The following is a 20,059-nucleotide window of genomic DNA, read 5'->3' on the forward strand; positions in this document are numbered from 1 at the left end:
TATGACCCGCGCTTACTGGGAATTCCTCGTTCATGGGAAATAATTGCAATCCTCAATCCCCATCACGAGTGGGGTTCATCGGGTTACCCGCACCTCTCGGCGAATGGTAGGCACACGCTGATCCGATCAGTGTGGCGCGCGTGCAGCCCCGGACATCTAAGGGCATCACAGACCTGTTATTGCTCAATCTTGTGTGGCTGAACGCCACTTGTCCCTCTAAGAAGTTGACGCCCACCACACGGGGCTGCGTAACTAGTTAGCATGCCAGAGTCTCGTTCGTTATCGGAATTAACCAGACAAATCGCTCCACCAACTAAGAACGGCCATGCACCACCACCCACAGAATCGAGAAAGAGCTATCAATCTGTCAATCCTTTCTGTGTCCGGGCTGGGTTTGATTAAAAAGTTGATTGGAGAGAGGAAAAGTTATACACAAGTGCAAAAAATTATAGGCTGTTCATCTACAATGATCTCCAGTGCTTTAAAATGGACAAAAATGCATGGAAGAAAATGGAAAACAACCATCAAAATGGATAGAAGAATAACCAGAATGGCAAAGGCTTACCCATTGATCAATCAATTCAATCAATTTTTTTTTTATATAGCGCCAAATCACAACAAGCAGTTGCCCCAAGGCGCTTTATATTGTAAGGCAAGGCCATACAATAATGATGTAAAACCCCAACGGTCAAAACGACCCCCTGTGAGCAAGCACTTGGCTACAGTGGGAAGGAAAAACTCCCTTTTAACAGGAAGAAACCTCCAGCAGAACCAGGCTCAGGGAGGGGCAGTCTTCTGCTGGGACTGGTTGGGGCTGAGGGAGAGAACCAGGAAAAAGACATGCTGTGGAGGGGAGCAGAGATCGATCACTAATGATTAAATGCAGAGTGGTGCATACAGAGCAAAAAGAGAAAGAAACAGTGCATCATGGGAACCCCCCAGCAGTCTACGTCTATAGCAGCATAACTAAGGGATGGTTCAGGGTCACCTGATCCAGCCCTAACTATAAGCTTTAGCAAAAAGGAAAGTTTTAAGCCTAATCTTAAAAGTAGAGAGGGTGTCTGTCTCCCTGATCTGAATTGGGAGCTGGTTCCACAGGAGAGGAGCCTGAAAGCTGAAGGCTCTGCCTCCCATTCTACTCTTACAAACCCTAGGAACTACAAGTAAGCCTGCAGTCTGAGAGCGAAGCGCTCTATTGGGGTGATATGGTACTACGAGGTCCCTAAGATAAGATGGGACCTGATTATTCAAAACCTTATAAGTAAGAAGAAGAATTTTAAATTCTATTCTAGAATTAACAGGAAGCCAATGAAGAGAGGCCAATATGGGTGAGATATGCTCTCTCCTTCTAGTCCCCGTCAGCACTCTAGCTGCAGCATTTTGAATTAACTGAAGGCTTTTTAGGGAACTTTTAGGACAACCTGATAATAATGAATTAGAATAGTCCAGCCTAGAGGAAATAAATGCATGAATTAGTTTTTCAGCATCACTCTGAGACAAGACCTTTCTGATTTTAGAGATATTGCGTAAATGCAAAAAAGCAGTCCTACATATTTGTTTAATATGCGCTTTGAATGACATATCCTGATCAAAAATGACTCCAAGATTTCTCACAGTATTACTAGAGGTCAGGGTAATGCCATCCAGAGTAAGGATCTGGTTAGACACCATGTTTCTAAGATTTGTGGGGCCAAGTACAATAACTTCAGTTTTATCTGAGTTTAAAAGCAGGAAATTAGAGGTCATTTGATCAGCTCCAGGATGATCAAAGACAGTCTGGAGTTATCTGTAAGTGCTGTGGCAGTTAGAAGACACCTGTGTGAAGCTAATTTATTTACAAGAATCCCCCGCAAAGTCCCTCTGTTAAATAAAAGACATGTGCAGAAGAGGTTACAATTTGCCAAAGAACACGTCAACTGGCCTAAAGAGAAATGGAGGAATATTTTGTGGACTGATGAGAGTAAAATTGTTCTTTTTGGGTCCAAGGGCCACAGACAGTTTGTGAGATGACCCCCAAACTCTGAATTCAAGCCACAGTTCACAGTAAAGACAGTGAAGCATGGTGGTGCAAGCATCATGATATGGGCATGTTTCTCCTACTATGGTGTTGGGCCTATATATCGCATACCAGGTATCATGGATCAGTTTGGATATGTCAAAATACTTGAAGAGGTCATGTTGCCTTATGCTGAAGAGGACATGCCCTTGAAATGGGTGTTTCAACAAGACAATGACCCTAAACACACTAGTAAACGAGCAAAATCTTGGTTCCAAACCAACAAAATTAATGGCTCGCAGATGTGAAGAAATCATGAAAAACTGTGGTTATACAACTAAATACTAGATTAGTGATTCACAGGATTGCTAAAAATGCAGTTTAAACATAATAGTTTTGAGTTTGTAGCATCAACAGCAGATGCTACTATTATTGTGAACACCCCCTTTTCTCCTTTTTTTACTAATAGCCCAATTTCATAGCCTTAAGAGTGTGCATATCATGAATGCTTGGTCTTGTTACCTTGTTTCCCATGAAACAATAAGAAATATACTCAAAACCTGGATTAATCTTTTTAGTCACATAGCACTACTATTATTCTGAACACTACTATATATATATATATATATATATATATATATATATATATATATATATATATATATATATGATGGCGCAGCAACAGCGCCTACGTGATGAAGCCTCACAGGACATTTTGTAACATGCCCAGCTCATCAACCATTTGGAAGATTCAGACGGTTTCGGTGGCTTTTCAGTCGTGTGACTATCCGAGAAATTGTGGTCAAGCTGGACATGTCACAGCATGTCCTGTGAGGCTTCAACATGGAGGCACTGTTGCTGCACCATCAGCTTCATGCCGATGAATTTTGCCGCCACTCTTTTCATGGCAAAATCTTCTTTCACAGTGGAATGTGTCGAAAAAGTGCTGATGTCCACCCCTTCCGCAATTTCTCGGATAATCACACGACGGTCCCACATCACCACAGTGTTCACTTTGGAAATGATCCGGTCATTTCAGCGTGTTGATGCCGATCAGAGCGTGGCTCACTCTCCACCGTTGTGCGGCTGTCTTTAAACCGGTTGTACCGCTCCTTAATTTGTGTGATACCCAGAGGATTGTCACCGAAAGCAATCTGAATAATCCAAATGGTTTCCACCTGGCTGTCGCCCAGTTTGTGGCAAAATTTGATGCAGTCGCACTGCTCCAGTCGTTCCGCCATTTCCTTGCAAAGAAAATCCACCCATCCTCACACAAAGGCTGCTTGCAAGCAAATGATGCAACTGACAGGCGTGAAAAAAATCACGCATGCGCACGAAGGTTCAAGGTTGGCTCATGCAAGCACACGTGATTCAAATCCATCAGGTTTTTGAAAAAAATAAAAAGGTCGGATACTTTTCTAACAGACCTCGTGTGTATATATATATATATATATATATTATACTGGGGATGAGGTGGTCTCGTGGTTAAAGGTTGGGCTTGAGCACTAAGGGTCCTTGGGCAAGGTCCTTATTCTCCAAGTTGCTCCAGGTGTGTAGTGAGCGTCTTGCATGGCAGCACCGTCACATCGATGTGTGAGTGTATTTGTGCAAATGGGTGAATGTAAGACATAATTGTAAAGCTCTTTGAGCGTCTGATGCAGATGGAAAATTTTGATACCACCTCCAGTGACATATTTGTCTCCACTTTTATCTTTTTTGCAATTATTAGAAACTTTTCAGCCTGTGCAGTGCCCTGTAGTGAATAAACAGTGCATCGGGAAGTATTCACAGGCTTTCATATTCCACATTTTATGTTTCAGCCTTATTCCAAAATTAAGAAAATGAATTTATTTCCTCTCAAAATTCTTGTCACAACACCCCATAATGGCAACACAAAAAAGTTTTTTGAAATTTTTGCAAATTTATTCAAAATAAAAACTAAGAAATCATATATTCTTAAGTATTCACACCCTATTCTCAATACTTTGTTGATACACCGTTGGCAGCAATTACAGCCTCACATCTTCTTGAATATGATGCCACAAGCTTGGTGCATTTATCTTTGGACAGTTTTGCCCATTCCTCTTTGCAGCACCTCTGAAGCGCCAATAGGTTGGATGGGGAACAGAAAAGGACATATGGAATTATGTGCACAGTGAAGGTTGCTTCATTTGAAACTAATCTGTAAATTTATGTTCGTAAATAAAGCATAAAGAAGTTCTTTATCCTATTTTATTCCTGTAGTATGATGCTGTAATGGAACTTGGCTAACAAGATGTTGCATGTTTGAATATTGATATCCAGTTGTAACAGGAACATGATGCTGCAAGATCACAGCTTATGTCTCTCTCCAGAAAGTATCTTTAAGCCTGTGCAAGGATTTTGTATTTTGATGAGGAGCATGTAATGCTGGGATACATGCTGACTGTACAAAGAGATGCTGCCGTGCCCGGCGCTCACTCTCCTGCTCTGTTGCAGACTCGGCACACGTCCACACAGAAGGCCCACACATTATCATGCAAAGTGTGTGTCTGTGGCCTGCTGCATTATGCATGAGGCTCTGGGAGGACCAGTGGAGTGTGAGAGAGAAGCCAGGAGTGAGCCACGCTGTCGGACACATGTCAGCGCAGTCACACCACCCCTCAGTGGACCTCAAACACATACGTGCTCACGTACCGAGACATTTATAGTCATATACATTGCTCAGTATCTTGACAAATCTGTACACGCACTCATTCACCCGAGGCCTGTCAAGCAGAAGTCCCTGTGATCTGTTCTATGTCTCGTTTCCACACTTTGTCCATCATTTACAGGAAGGCAGCACAACACAGCCAAGCTGATAACACCGTGAGAGGTTTTTCACCAACAACTGCTGCTGTTGGTTAATACCAGATGCAGAAATGGAGAAGGTCAGATACCTCACAAACATGAATAATTCCTCTGACAAGCAGGGTTCTGCCTGTTGTACAGGAAACAGTTTGAGTTGCTTCAATGTTTCCAGATTAGTGCCACGACGGAGCATGAATTAAGAATTACACATCTGAAATAGGAGATTGCTTTTTTGTATGTTTATTTATTTGTTGTAATAACCATTGTATGAGTGCTGTGTATCCTTTGCACAAAGCAGCACTGTCCCACAAACTTTGGATTTAGTCTACCTGTTACTTTTGGAGACATTTATTCTAAAGGAAACAAAAGAGAAAAATAAAGTTCAATAAGCCCTAAATGTTATGGCGGGTCCAGACATGACTGACAAATGGGAGGCTGAATGGCGAAAGAACAGGATTTATTGTACAAGGAAATTGCAAATCTGCAGAGGAATGTGGAGATGCAAGAGACCCTGGCAATCAGAGACCCCGGCTGGGCAGCTGTATAACCAGGAAGCTACAACCTGCTGGAACCAGGAACCAGACTGGAGCAAATCAAGGAGAGATGGCGATTTATATATATATATATATATATATATATATATATATATATATATATATATATATATATATATATATATATATATATATATATATATATATATATATATATATATATATATATATATATATGCATATACATACACTGCTATTCAAGTACTGCGTTAACGTCAATGTATATTACATCCGGAAAAAGAAGTTCTTTGCACTGATTTCATTTCATTTTGCACTTGCAGCCATTAACATATACAAAAACCCTAATGTACACATCACTGTCTACTGTAGATGTAGCAACGAACTGCATTAACTGACAATGGATTTCTGAAGAGTTCCTGAGCCCACGGGGTAAGATCCTTTACACAATGGTGTCAGTTTTTAATGCAGTGTCATCTGAGGGATCGAAGGTCACGGGCATTCAATGCTGGTTTTCGGCCTTGCCGCTTATGTGTAGAAAGTTCTCCAGATTCTCTGAATCTTCTGATTATATATTATGGACTGTAGATGATGGAATCCCTAAATTCTTTGCAATTGAACTTTGAGAAAGATTGTTCTTAAACTGTTGGACTATTTTGTCACACAGGTGTTCACAAAGCGGTGATGCTCGCCCCATCTTTGCTTGTGAATGGCTGAGCCTTTTGGGGATGCTCCTTTTGTACCCAATCATGGCACTCACCTGGTCACCTGTGGAATGTTCCAAACAGGTGTTCTTTGAGCATTCATCAACGTTCCCCATCTTTTCTTGCCACTGCTCCAGCTTTTTTGAAATGTATTGCAGGTATCCATTTCAAAATAAGCAAATATTTGCACAAAACAATAAAATTATATACATATATATGTATAGTATTTCTTGTATTTAAATGACATAAACAAATTAAAATGTGTGAAATTCCAAGTGTTCCAATACTTTTGGAGGGCACAGTATCGTAACATTATGATGAGTGCAAAATGAGTGTGGTATTATTACTATTTTGTTTAAGAATGTTTAATTTTCACTGTTGCTGCACTTTGCGTCAAATCATAGTCATATTGTATATCATATTGATATGACAATATTGAGATATGATAATTTGGCCATATTGTGCAGCCCTAGTGTCAACTCGCTGAAAACTTTGAATATTAATTTACATTGACATTACAAAAATGCTTAAAGTTTCAGGGCGTCAGCTGATAGGCAAAAAAAGAAAAATGCTTAAAAAGGTGGGGGTATGGGGAGCAGAGCCCTTCCAGAAGCTGAAATGCAAAATAAGGAAAATGCTTAAAAAGGCAGGGTGAAGGGGGTGCGGAGCCCCCCCAGAAGCTGAAATGTTTCTGCCATGCAAATGCTCCCCTGAAGCATTTACTCAAAATACAGTCTGAAGGACCTAAATGACATGGCTTTGCTCATTCCCGAGCCACCTCAGCTGGCTCCTTTCGACGTGGAGGAGCAGCGGCTCGACTCCGAGCTCCTCACTCTGTTTCTAAGGGAGAGCCCAGCCACCCTGTGGAGGAAACTCATCTCGGCCACTTATACTCGCAATCTTGTTCTTTCGGTCATGAGAGAAATCTCATGACCATAGGTGAGGGTTGGAACGTAGATCGATCGGTAAATCAAGAGCTTTGCCCCCCTGCTCAACTATCTCTTCACCACGATGGTCTGATACAGCGGCCGCACCACTGCAGACGATGCACCGATCCGTCTGTCGATCTCACACTCCATCTGTCCATCACTCGTGAACAAAACCCCGAGATACTTGAGGCAAGAACACACCACCAACCTGAAGAGGCCAAGGCAGCTTTTTCTGGTCGAGAACCATGGCCTCGGATTTGGAGGTGCTGATTTTCATCCCGGATGCTTCACACTCGGCTGCAAACCACCCCCGTGCACGCTGAAGGTCCTGATTTGATGAAGCCAACAGAACCACATCGTCTGCAAACAGCAGAGATGAGATTCTGTGGTTCCCAAACAGGACCCCCTCTACACCCTGGCTGTGCCTAGAAATTCTGTCCATAAAGGTAATGAACAGAACCGGTGACAAAGGGCAGCCCTGGCAGAGGCCAAGGTGCACTGGAAACATGTTTGACTTACTACCGGCAATGCGAACCAAGCTCCTGCTGCAGTCATACAGGGACCGGATAGCCCTTAGCAAAGGACACCGGACCCCGTACTCCCAGAGCACCCCCCACAGGATGCCTCGAGGGACACGTACAAGGTCGAGGGCGAACGCCTTCTCCAGATCCACAAAGCCCATGTGGACTGGGCGAACTCCCATGAACCCTCGAGCACCTGATGGAGGATGTAGAGCTGGTCCAGTGTACTGCAACCAGGACAAAAACCACACTGCTCCTCCTGAATCAGAGGTTTGACTATCAGTTGAATTTCCTCTCCAGTACTCTGAAATAGACCTTACCGGGGAGGCTGAGGTGTGTGATCCCCCTGTAGTTGGAACATACCCTCCAGTCCCACTTCTTAAACAGAGCGACCACCACCCCGGTCTGCCAATCCAGAGGACTGGCCCTGACCACCACGCGATGTTGCTGAGTTGTGTCAACCAAGACAGTCCCACAGCATCCAGAGACTTAAGGTACTCAGGACAGATTTCATCCACCTCAGGAGCCTTGCCACCAAGGAGCTTTCTTACCACCTCGGTGACTTCGGCCTGGGTGATGGATGAGTCCGCCTCTGAGTCCCCAGTCTCTGCTTCCTCTTCGAAAGACGTGATGATGGGATTGAGGAGATCTTTGAAGTATTCCTTCCACCGCTCGACAACATCCCCAGTCAGGGTCAACAGCTCCCCATCTGCACTATAGACAGTGTTGGCGGAGAGCTGCTCCCTCCTCCTGAGGCGGGGTCCCACTTACCAACAAAGACAACTAGGACTGCTTCTTCAGTTTAACGGCATCCCTTACTTCCGGCGTCCACCAGCAGGCTCGGGATTGCCGCCGCGACAGGCACCAGAGACCTTGTGACCACAGCTACGAGTGGTCACATCGACAATGGAGGTGGAGAACATGGTCCACTCGAACGCCATGTCTCTGACCTCCCCTGAGATCTGGGAGAAGCTCTCCCAGAGGTGGGAGTTGAAGACCTTGCTGACAGAGGGTTCTGCCAGTCATTCCCAGCAGACCCTCATGATATGTTTGGGCCTGCAAGGTCTGACCGGCGTCCTCCCCTCCCAGCGGATCCAACACACCACCAGGTGGTGATCGGTCAACAGCTCAGCCCCTCTCTTCACCCAAGTGTCCGAGAGACGTGGCCAAAAGTCAGATGATACAACTACAAACTCGATCATCGACCTCCAGCTCAAGGTGTCCTGGTGCCACGTGCACTTTTGGACACCCTTGTGCTCGAACATGGTGTTCGTGATGGACAAACTGTGGCTACCACAGAAGTCCAACAACTGAACACCACCCGGGGTCAGATTGGGGAGGTCGTGCTTCCTGATCACCCCCCCTCCAGGTCTCACTGTTGCCGCCCACGTGGGCGTTGAAGTCCCCCAGAAGAACAGGAAAATCAGTCAATCAAAATTCTAATACATTACCCAGTTCCCACACCGATTAACAGTTAGTCACATCTTCTTTTACATACCAACATGTGACACGGTAAATAACAAGGCGCTGCCATTTGGAATCTTGGAGTTATGTTTAAAAGAATGTGGATATGCTCACTGTCTTTTCTCATTCACTCATTTCAATGACTGGCATACAAGACGCGTGGAACAAAGGCTCAGAAAAACAAAGTCAAGGGAAGAGGCCTCAAAGTCAACAGAGATTCTGATTATAGTCAATTGTTTCATTTGCATTTATTTTGGCACATATTTTAAATTCTGAAGTGCTGACATTTTATAGGGCCAGTAATAAACAAAACAGTGCTGTAGACTCTGAGAGACCTGAAAATGGAGAATTTTTATGATACATCTCCTCAATGTCTCTGTTTTTTTGAAACAGTCTTTGATACTGTCATGGTCCAGCCCTTTAGGGCATTTGGTTATAATTATGGTCTCAAATCCACGTTCATGCTATGCTCAGGTGCTTATTGATTTTGTTTCCGTTCATCTTTGTATTTGTTCATTCATGGTCACTTAGTCACTCCAGTCATAGTTTGATTCTGTTTATTTCATTTCTTGTATTATGCTTTAGTGTTTGTGTTCCGTTTGTTACTTATTGCTTATCAGTTAATTCCCTTTATTGCATTATACTGTAGTCACTGGTTGTTGTCATTCTGTTCATTATTTAGTCTTAGTTCATGCTGTCATCTCACCATTAGTTATTGCATAAACTTTATATTTTTATATATCTCACTCCGGTTCTAGTTTTGATTAAAATCATTGATTTCCTTGTTTTCTGCCATCCACTTAGTTAGTCTGGATAATATATTATTCTCTTTTAGCTTTGTTCATAGTTCAATGTTTCCTTCACGCCCGTCCAAGTATGTTCCCCACTCCATATCACTGCACCAGCCATTGTGTCTTTGTCTCACAGTTTGTTTCTGTCTGCCTTGTATTCTTATTCACTCCCGCTCTTGCAGTTGCTCATGTGTCTTTGTTTCATCACTCTACTCTGTTTTCCTGCCTTCACTCTCTTGCACTTACCTTTGTCTTCCCTGGTCACGCCCCCTTCCAGAACCTTCACTGACCCCTTTGTCTTGTTGCACTAATTACATCACCAGTTATTTAAGCCCTCACAGTCTCACAGTCCCTCGCTTGATTGTTCAATGTACTTCACTTTCCAGGCCTCACGTTTTGCCCTCGACCTTGTACTTGTCTCTGCCTCTGATTACCTCCACGCTGTGTTTTTTTGACCTCAGCCTGTTTTTTGGACCAAGCCTCAGCCTCATGTCTGTCTGTAACTTTGCCATCGCTGCTGGACCACCTGTGTACCGAATCCCTGCCTCTCAACAATTAAACCTGATTCTAACCACACCTGTTGTGAGAGTTTGCACTTGTGTCCACCCGATTTGTGCCGCGCTCTGAGAAATACCTTTGCATGAGATTCAGAAGCCAAGAAGACATTCATGAAGCCAAGATATTTGGGTTTGAATCTTGATGCCACTCTGTTTTCCATAATGAATATTCCATTCCAAAGGTGTGCTGGACTCAACACTCACCTTTATGATCATATCAATTTATTTATTTATTTATTTTTTTCTGGGGAGTAACCTTCTGGATCAGTGTAATTTTAAAGAATTAAATCCAGTTTGAATATGTGAGAAGGCTGTGACTGTGACACCTTCATGCTGGATTTAAATGATGTCTGTGAACATAGCTCAGACCGTGAAGCATCACTGAGCATGTGATATCATGAGGGGGTCTCATTTGTGGACAAATCACATGTGTCCATCTGAGATCATTCCTGTTGTGTGGCAGGAGTCACAGTCCTCCCGCTGTAAAAATATTCACCCGGTTTAAAAAACATGAGTGTGGAGAGTGGTGTGCTGCTGGGGTGGAACAGCATGGAACTGAACTCTCTGGCTTTCTTTGTCTTGTATATATTCCTGGAAGATGCTAAGTTGAATATCTGTCTCATGTACATTCATATTATCTTCTGTTATATTCTCCAAGAGAGCAGGTGCCATTACAGATTTAATACTAAGAGCACAAACCGAGTGTTTTTTTAATCAAGTGGCTGCCTCACATTTGCAAGACTTTCAACAACATCACAAGCTGACTTTAGTCCCATTGCTGGTAACACAACACAAAAACAGATGAGCGAGTCCATCTCAGCCAAACTGTGCAGATGATAACTCAGAAAGAATAAATGCCATCATCTTGTAACTCACCAGTTAAATGAGTGCATAATGAGGATGAACTGATTAGTTTGTGGTGAATTTTACACCAAATTAACCTCAAAGGAAACTTTTATTACTCTTTGTGCCAGTGAAGTGGCGATAGCAGGGTAATGGTGTTGCTGGTGTGTGTGTCTGTGTTTGTGTGTGCACACGTGTGCAGAGTGCAATGGTACCAAATGTATGGAACCAAATTTGCACTCTAAATGGAACCAAACTGCACTCTAAAAGCAATGCAACACAAATGGGATAATTCATGTCATGTAACATACAAAGCACCAATCAAATGACATGGATCCACTCAGCTGTTACATAAATGTTTTTATGTATATCCACATGATGACAGCAAGCAGATAGACGCATGTCACAGTAGGCAGTTCTTAGTCCATGTCCATCCAAACACAGTACGTGTTCCCCATTCGTGACATGCAGAACCACAGATCTCCACAGCTGCTCCTGTTGGTGGATACACCCCCTGTCAGTTCAGCGCACACACCAACGTGTCACTGTGTCTGTTTGCAAAGCCAGACTCGTGGGGACAATTAGACAAATTTCACATCCAACTCGACAGTGATCATCTGCCGACTGTTGTCGGACTAATAGTGCGAATGGCCACACATTTTCTGAGTGCTGTTCCTGTGTGTCAGCTGGAATTTGGCCGACACCTGCCATGAGAGGATTTGCTGGTGTGTGCAAGTGCAGTTGTAGCAACAGGTGTACGAGGTGCTGGAAGCAGCTACGATTTTACACGTGTTACATACGATTCCTGCTTCATGTGCACTTCATGCGCAATTCGACCACATTCGTACTATGTGTGAAGGGGACTATGTAATTTTGTCACTGTAAATACTTTCACCCAGCGCTAAGCTAAAGTATGTAGGAGGTTTTAATAAAAGAATTTGTAGGTCCTACTAATGGTAGGTAAAAACTGATACATTTGTCAATATAAAGAGACTGAAAGAGGCTTTTCTCACATCTCCACAGTCCTGTGAATGCAGTATTGCAGGTGTAAGCTCCTTGATCACTATGTTGCCACATTATGCCTCCACCAACAGATCCGATGAAAAATGGTGCCTTCTCACAGGAACAATTATCCTTGCCGTAAATGCTATGGCAAACCAAGAAAATGACAAAGCCAAATAAATAATAATAAAAAACACACATGCATCCACATCCTACAGTTGTGGCTGTGGTCATTATGGCTATATATACTGGTGCTGCTTGTGCCCTTCATTAGGCCTCTCATTTTGTGGTAGTAAAGGGCAGCTCAGCTCCTTCCCGTTGCCCTTTTACTCGGTGGCTCCATGAAGCCGTATGTAAAGGAGGACGCTGACTCTCCTAATAAAGGGCTTTGGGCAGGAGGAGAGATGAGCTGCCAGAGCCGATTCACACTCTAATTGTTATGGCATCATTACGGAATGTCCTTTATGCATAGACTGGAATAATTTAAATCTCAGAAAAGAGGTCAGATATGCAAGAGCCAAAACAGTTGAAGGGTACTCTACCCCTAGTCCAGGCCATGTTTTAAGTCTGTTTGACATGTCCCCAGTGGAGAATTTGACACCCAAGGTACTAAGTAGGCTGGCAAAGTGCTGCTGGCATCAGGGCACCCAGATGGACAGGGCCTGTCCATGATCACAGCTCAGACGCCGTCCTCCATCACCCTGAAGGACACCACTGCAGGCACCGGCTTTGCAGCCAACCCCCACATCATACATCATTATTCTGCATCGAGTTTCTTCTCTGCCTCAAAACGACGCAGGCAAAAGAAAAAAACTATTGCAATTTCTAGAAATGTGGCAAAAACAACATCAAACTGCAATTTTAAAAACGCAAAAGACAGACAGCAGGCTGGACCAGGCATTTCAGAAATATCAATAGTCTGGTATTGTCTCAAGCATGGAGAAGAGGGGGAGCAGATCAGAGAGCCGTGCCCAGTGAGGGTTCAGTCTGCTGGGGGCAACGCTTCTGGCAAACCCCCTTACCCCTGCTCTGACCTGGAGGATGTCCCGGCCGCTGCACGCTCCAGACACAGTCAGCAGAGAAGCCGCTCTGAATACCAACCAGCGAGCTGCACAAACCAGCAGAGAGCGAACGGAGCAGCAGTGTATGCGAGATCAACACTATCCAAGAATTAAATTGTTTGAATTCAAGATGGATACCTGCTGAACTGAACGAAAGAGGAGAGGATCTTATTCCCAACAACAGTTTAAATCTGCAGATTTAAACTGTGCTCCTGATGTGAACGCTCGCATACAAGCTGCCTCCTGGTAGCAACACGCTGAGCAGCTCCTGTCATGTCAGTCATCCTGGAAGCGGCAGTGACAGCCCTGTACCCAGGTGTCTGAGCCTGCCTGGGCCCATTATTAACATGATCCTGGGCTCTTTTAACAAGACCCTGATTATGAGCGGTCACTGCAGTGATGCTGCCTCCTCCACCACGCTTCACCGGCACGCCAGGAGGAGCCAGGAGACATTTGACCTGTGGGTTCACCCCTCCCTGAAATTCAGCACAGCTCTGGAAACCCTTTGACCGTAGTGACTTTGATAAGGAATCAATCAACTCGGAGCTGCAGCTATTAATGAGCTGACTTACAGTAGGACAGCAAAAAACAGAAACCAAAAATATACAACCATGTCATTACTCTGGAGTAATTTAAACAAACAGCTTTGCTTTTCTCTTCCTAACAGTGACATTTTAATACATTAATGGTTTGAATTAATAGTCAGATGTTTTTATTAGCCCTTCTGGAACCATATTTATATTACGTTAAAAACACAAAACATTTTTTGTGCATGTGTGGTATGTGTATGTATGTCTGTGTTATCTATATTGAACACTGGTGCAGTACCTTTAAATGCCATCAGGGGAATATTATAATTTATACTACAGAGCCCTACTTACAATCTACACCACATAAATCCATTTGAAATGGAACCAACCCAATTTTGAGATTCAAACGGTTCATAATCTGAGTACAAAGTTGAGTCAAAGTGAAATGGAGTTGGATTAAACATCTTCATTAGCCATAAGCATGTTTTTGGCATAACATGTAGCTCAAACTGATCTCACGCCAGTTTATGATGGCATCACGAAAAGTGAATTGTCTGTTCGTTCTTGACACCGTCACAAAATGTGCCACATTTTGTGACGGTGTCACAAATTAATTTTGTGACAATTTCATGAAATGCATGGTGACACGGGTTGGAGGGGGTCTGTCGGGGATATGTTTTGGCTTAGCGGAACAGGCAGGATTAAAAAGAATAAATTTAAAAAAAAAAACACATCGCAAAAATGTGAGTCATTTCATGATGGGATTACAAAAAAAGGTGTGAGAGAAGGCTGGATAATTAAGAGGCTGGATCTCTGTAAATTTGTCAGAGCAAACCAGTAGGCAGGGCCACCGAAGCTACATGATGGGAACAGGGTTCACATGGGTAGAAAATGTAATAATTTAAGTGTAAAAATGTAACAGTACATATGAGTCATTGAAAGTGCTTTAATTTATTTGGGCAAAATAGAAACAGTATCCATTTCCTGACTTGTCTCAAGAAAACTGGCTGTAAAAGTGTTGAATTAATACTCACATTTAAACAAAAAAAAAAATTGCCCCTGCCAGCATTTATTTTATGTTTTTTTGTTTGTTTGTTTGTTTGTTTGTTTTAATGTGTTGTAGGTCTTAAATGCAGGAATGGATGTATATTAAGAAAATGTCAACCACAAAAAAAAAAAAACAAAAAAAAAAACATGAAATATTGCCATGAAATAGAAGTCAAACTAAATGTAAGGATCCATGTGTTTTTTGTTATTTCCATTTTCCATATCATCACAATCTTTTCTAATTTGGGGTTGTAAAAAATATTTCTACTATCAATATTTTATAGTGAATTCAAAGAGAACCTGACTGTTAACTTACCAAGTGTGATATCAGTGCAGTTGCATGAATCTGATTCAGTAAGTAATTCCCCATAAGATGTTAATAGCCTTCTTTACCACAGAAAACACAGTAATTAAACATTAATTTATACTGTCCTATGTTTGACTTAATGAAAAATTCACTGGCTAAATAAAATAGAATGGCATATTTATCATTTTCAATTTCAATTTATTTTCTTTTATACAATGCCATATCACAACAGAGTTGACTCAAGGTGCTTCACACAAGTAAAGTCTAACCTTACCAACCCCTAGAGCAAGCACACAGGCGACAGCGGTAAGAAAAAACTCCCTCTGATGATTTCAGGAAGAAACCTCAAACAGAGCAGACTCAAAGGGGTGACCCTCTGCTTGGGCCATGCTACCAACACAATAGACAATACAGGAAATTATACAGCAAATTTTTGGAGTCCATGCTGGTGCACAAGACGGGAGGCCTACAGAAGAAAATACCCAAACCCATCTCTGGATGGAGGTGCACTTTAAACAGACAGAAAAAAAACAGAATCAGGTGGGAGAAAGACAACAATTACAGTATAATTTCTCAGCATTTAGCAACAAGAAAAACTGAATCAATAAGGTGATCACTGGCCACTAGCCCTAAGCTTCACTAAAAGACCCAGACTTTAGATAAATTTGAGGCCACGGCCCGCTCTCTTTACTAATAAAATTAATTTAAAAGGGCAGAAAGCATAGTAACATACAATGGCAGTGTGCTAGCCATACGAAAGGGACAAGACTTGAAAGTCTCTACAGAATCTAATCATGTCTTTCTGTGTAATAGAAATTTAAGTAGAAAGTCTTTTGTGCATCTGTGGTGCTCCAGCAGTCAGTGTCACAGTCTCAGGCTAATGCTGGGGATAGTTTCATGGGCAGCCTCCTACATATAAAACAGACAGAAATAATTCTTATTCTATATCACATTCTTCATGATTATGTGACAGTGAAGAGAATGTATTGATGCTGGAGTGAAACACACATTTGAAGATTGTTGCCTTAAATCATCAGTTTTTTTGACAAGTAGTAGTGAATTTGGACATGTTCCAAACACTGCACACCTCCCATGACAAAACCATTTTCAGGGCACATTCATTTTTGATTTCGTAAAACTTCAGTACATTACATTTTCATTTAAAAATTGTGTGTTTGTGTCATGTTGCACAGAGCCACCAGTGGCTGACTGAATTTGTAGTTATTTTTTGTAAATTACCAACTAAATGTTCATTAACCCACTGTACAAAAGTTTGGAATGCTGATGCAATTAAGCACTTGCTATATGGGATCTTAGTAAATCAAGCTATTGAAATATCTCAACCAAAGTGTCCACATTTCCATCTGAAACAGACATAGTCATCTTATGTAGGCCCTGAGTCCCACTGGCACCTGTGTGTATCCCTTGAAATGGTCGCATGAAGCACATGAAGATCTGTGACTAGTCAATTGCAGGTTACTCGCTCACTCATTTTCTCATGGCTTACTCCAATTAAGAGTCACGAATGGCTGGAGCCTATCCCAGCAGTTATAAGGCGTGCACCCTGGAAATAAATGGACTGCATTTATATAGCGCTTTTCCATCTGCATCAGATGCTCAAAATGCTTTACAAATAATGCCTCACATTCACCCCGATTTCAGGGTGCTGCCATACAAGGTACTCACTACACACCGGGAGCAATAGGGAATTGAAGACCTTGCCCAAGGGCCCTTAATAATTTTCCAGTCAGGCTGGGATTTGAACTGAGGATCTTCTGGGGTCAAACCCAATGCCTTAACCACTAGACCATCACCTCTCAGACCATCACAGGACACCAGTATGTCGCAGGGCCACATATAGACAAACAAACACATTCGCACCCGTGCACACGCCTATGGACAATTCAAAGTTTCCAGATCACCTAACCTGCATGTCTTTGGATGTGGGATGAAGCCAGAGCATCTGGAGGGAACCCAGGCAAACACAGTGAAAACATGCAAACTCCACACAGAAAGGTCACAGGTGGAAGTCGATTCCATGGCCTTCTCACTGTGAGGCAACAGTGCTAACCACTAATCCACTGTGCTGCCCATGAGTGCAACATGATTACAGGTTAATTCCTCAGCCAATTCTGGTACCCACTACAACTGGGTGGACTGGGACAATGAAGAGTATGATGTTTTATCCACTATTTTGGAAGCCCCACTCCTATCCCACTGAGCTACTTGTCTGCATCCATATGAAACTTTAAACCCATTTTGGATTCATTGTGTTTAACTCATTCATGCTGTGCTGAGGTTATGTTTGCCTCTTTGTCCATTGAATTCTCGTATGACTGTGCTGGACCTGAACCTCCTCAGTATGGAGATTCATCCATCCATGCAACCAAAGATTTCAGTTGTCATGAAGGAAACATTTAGCTCAGTCTCTTTGGTTCAACATTTAAATATTGCCTGATGTAATAGGGTTGTAATGATTTAGCATGATAGACATAACAATCCAAACAATCGATATACTTTACCCCAGTGATTCCCCCAACCTGAACATCCCCGTGTGGTGTCCCTCAGGATGAGAACATTCATCTCCTATAGGCTTCAGTGAACTCCCCCACCCACCTCTGTAAAATCCACTCCTTCTTCCTCCCACCTTTCTGCAGCTCTTGTTTCTGGAGAGCCATGCGGGAGCATCGATTTCATGTTTGGGCTGCCCACATTGATTTTCATGTAGGCTCGTGGATCTGAGTGCTGCTTCCTCATCTCAGTAGTACAGTGAGAAGTACAGAAATCACTTTTGACAGTTTCTGCACAAAGATGCAAAAAATAAATAAATAAATAATAAAGGATTATTAACCAAGCGTGAGGTCTGTACGGGAAAATATCATACCGATGTGTTGTCAATACGGACCGAGCGTATCTGATATTCCCGTACAGACTGAGCAAGTGAGGTTAATAATTTGTTCATTATATGGCTGTTATACAAGGCCTGTTAGAAAAGTATCGGACCTTTTTATTTTTTGCAATAACCTTATGGATTTGAATCACGTGTGATTACATCAGCCAAGCTTGAACCTTTGTGCGCATGCGTGAGTTTTTTCACGCCTGTTGGTTGTGTCATTCGCCTGTGAGCACGCTTTGTGGGAGGAGTGGTCCAGCCCCCCGGCGGATTTTCGTTGTCAGGAAAATGGCCGAGCGACTGCCGCTTTGCTGCATCAAAATTTTTTCAGAAACTGTGAGAGACAGCCAGGTGGAAACCATTCGGAAACTTCAGATGGCTTTCGGTGAAGATGTTATGGGCATCACACAGATTAAGGAGCATTACAACCGGATTAAAGATGGCCCACAGCGGCTGAGGGTCCGCCGCGCTTCAAGCGGCCATCGACAGGCTGAAACGGCCAGATCATTTCCAAAGTGAAGGCTGTGTTGATCCGGGACGTTGTCTGACTACCAGAGAAATGATGAGAGGTGGACATAGCACTTTTTTGGCACATTACACTGTTACAGGAGATTTTGTAATGAAAGACGTGCGGCGGAATTCGTGCGTCAGGACGGAGCCGCTAATGGTGCAGAACAAAAAGGACCTCCGTGTTGGAAGTCTCACGGGACATGCCCAGCTCTTCCACCATTCGGAAGATTCAGACGCCTTTGGGTGGCTTTTCAGTCGAGTGAGTATCTGAGAAATTGTCGAAGAGCTGAGCATGTCACAGCATGTCCTGTGAGACCAACACAGAGGTGCTTTCGTTCCGCGCCATTAGCGGCTCTGTGGCGAATTCCTCCCCTCCTGTTTTCATGACAAAATCTACTTTAACAGTGGAATGTGCCGGGAAAGTGCTATGTCCACCTTTTCTGCCATTTCTCTGGTAGTCAGACGACGTCCCGGATCAACACAGCATTCAGTTTGGAAATGATCTGATGTGTCATACATGTATCACTCTTTGTGATGTGTTTCTAGAAACACTAGGAAAGAGATAAAATAGTCAGTCAGTGTGTCCCTCCCAAAAAATTTCCATAATGACCATTGTTCCACTCAATGTAATTAAAATTAGATGCCACTTTGGTGATCACTGCTCTTTACAGTGTCAATATTGTGGGAATTTTGTTGGTACATTCAAAAAAGTAGTATAGCACTGGTGTACATGGTGCAGCCCAGTTTCGAGGTTTTTTTTTTTGTTGCCCCGTCACAAAATAATTCAAATTTTTGTGACTTTTTTTTTTAACTCACTATTACTAACCCTAACCATAACCTAACCCCCCCGCTTCAGTTTTAATTTCGTGCAGCCATCACGGAATGTATTGGAATTAATTTGTGCTGCTGTGATGAAAATGAGGCGCTTTTTGTGACAATATCATAAACCGATAGATTCATGTATATTTCGTGCTGCTGAATCGCGACATGCCGTGAGACTGAGTTGACATGGTGATGTGAAAATAAACTCGAAAGAGGCACAACATAGCAGAATGGCAACTGACAGGGAAGTGACATGACTTCACTTGAGAATTGATCACATTGAAAGGACTGAAAGTTAAACCCCAAGTGCTAAGAACATTTGTATGAAGTGAAAGATAGAGCATTCAGTTCAACAAGACAAAGCCAACATCAGTGAAACATTCTAGCTTTCAAAAAATGGGAATATTTCTTCCATTGCATGAATGGAAAAGATTCATTATTTGTTTTATATGACACCTTAATAGATCCATGTCCTTCAAAATATTACTTCAAATTAGAAAGGTGTTTCTTGTATGACCAGGAAGCCAGCAGCAGGAGGTAGAGAAGGCTATGTGCTCCATCAGTCCACTCCAGCTGGCTTGTGAGCAGACACACCGCTGAGTTCAGTGTGCACTGCTTCGCTTCTCAGCACTGTGTGGGACGACACGTCTGCCTTCCTCAATCTGCTTTCCTCAGTCATGGAGTTGCGTCAGGAAGGGCATCCGGCGTAAAACTTGTGCCAATTCAACATGCAGATCCACC

At 42.8% G+C, this 20,059-nt stretch overlaps 1 long non-coding RNA gene across 1 annotated transcript; it reads left to right on the forward strand.

The window, feature by feature from the left end:
* Positions 1-243: 243 nt before the first annotated feature.
* LOC117510114 lies at positions 244-17,013 on the forward strand. Its single transcript, XR_004560619.1, has 3 exons — positions 244-392; positions 6,981-6,986; positions 17,004-17,013. It is a non-coding gene; the product is annotated as an uncharacterized LOC117510114 (long non-coding RNA).
* The last annotated feature ends 3,046 nt before the right edge of the window (positions 17,014-20,059 follow it).

Source organism: Thalassophryne amazonica, chromosome 5 (genome assembly GCF_902500255.1).
Source record: "Thalassophryne amazonica chromosome 5, fThaAma1.1, whole genome shotgun sequence".
NCBI lineage: Eukaryota > Metazoa > Chordata > Actinopteri > Batrachoidiformes > Batrachoididae > Thalassophryne > Thalassophryne amazonica.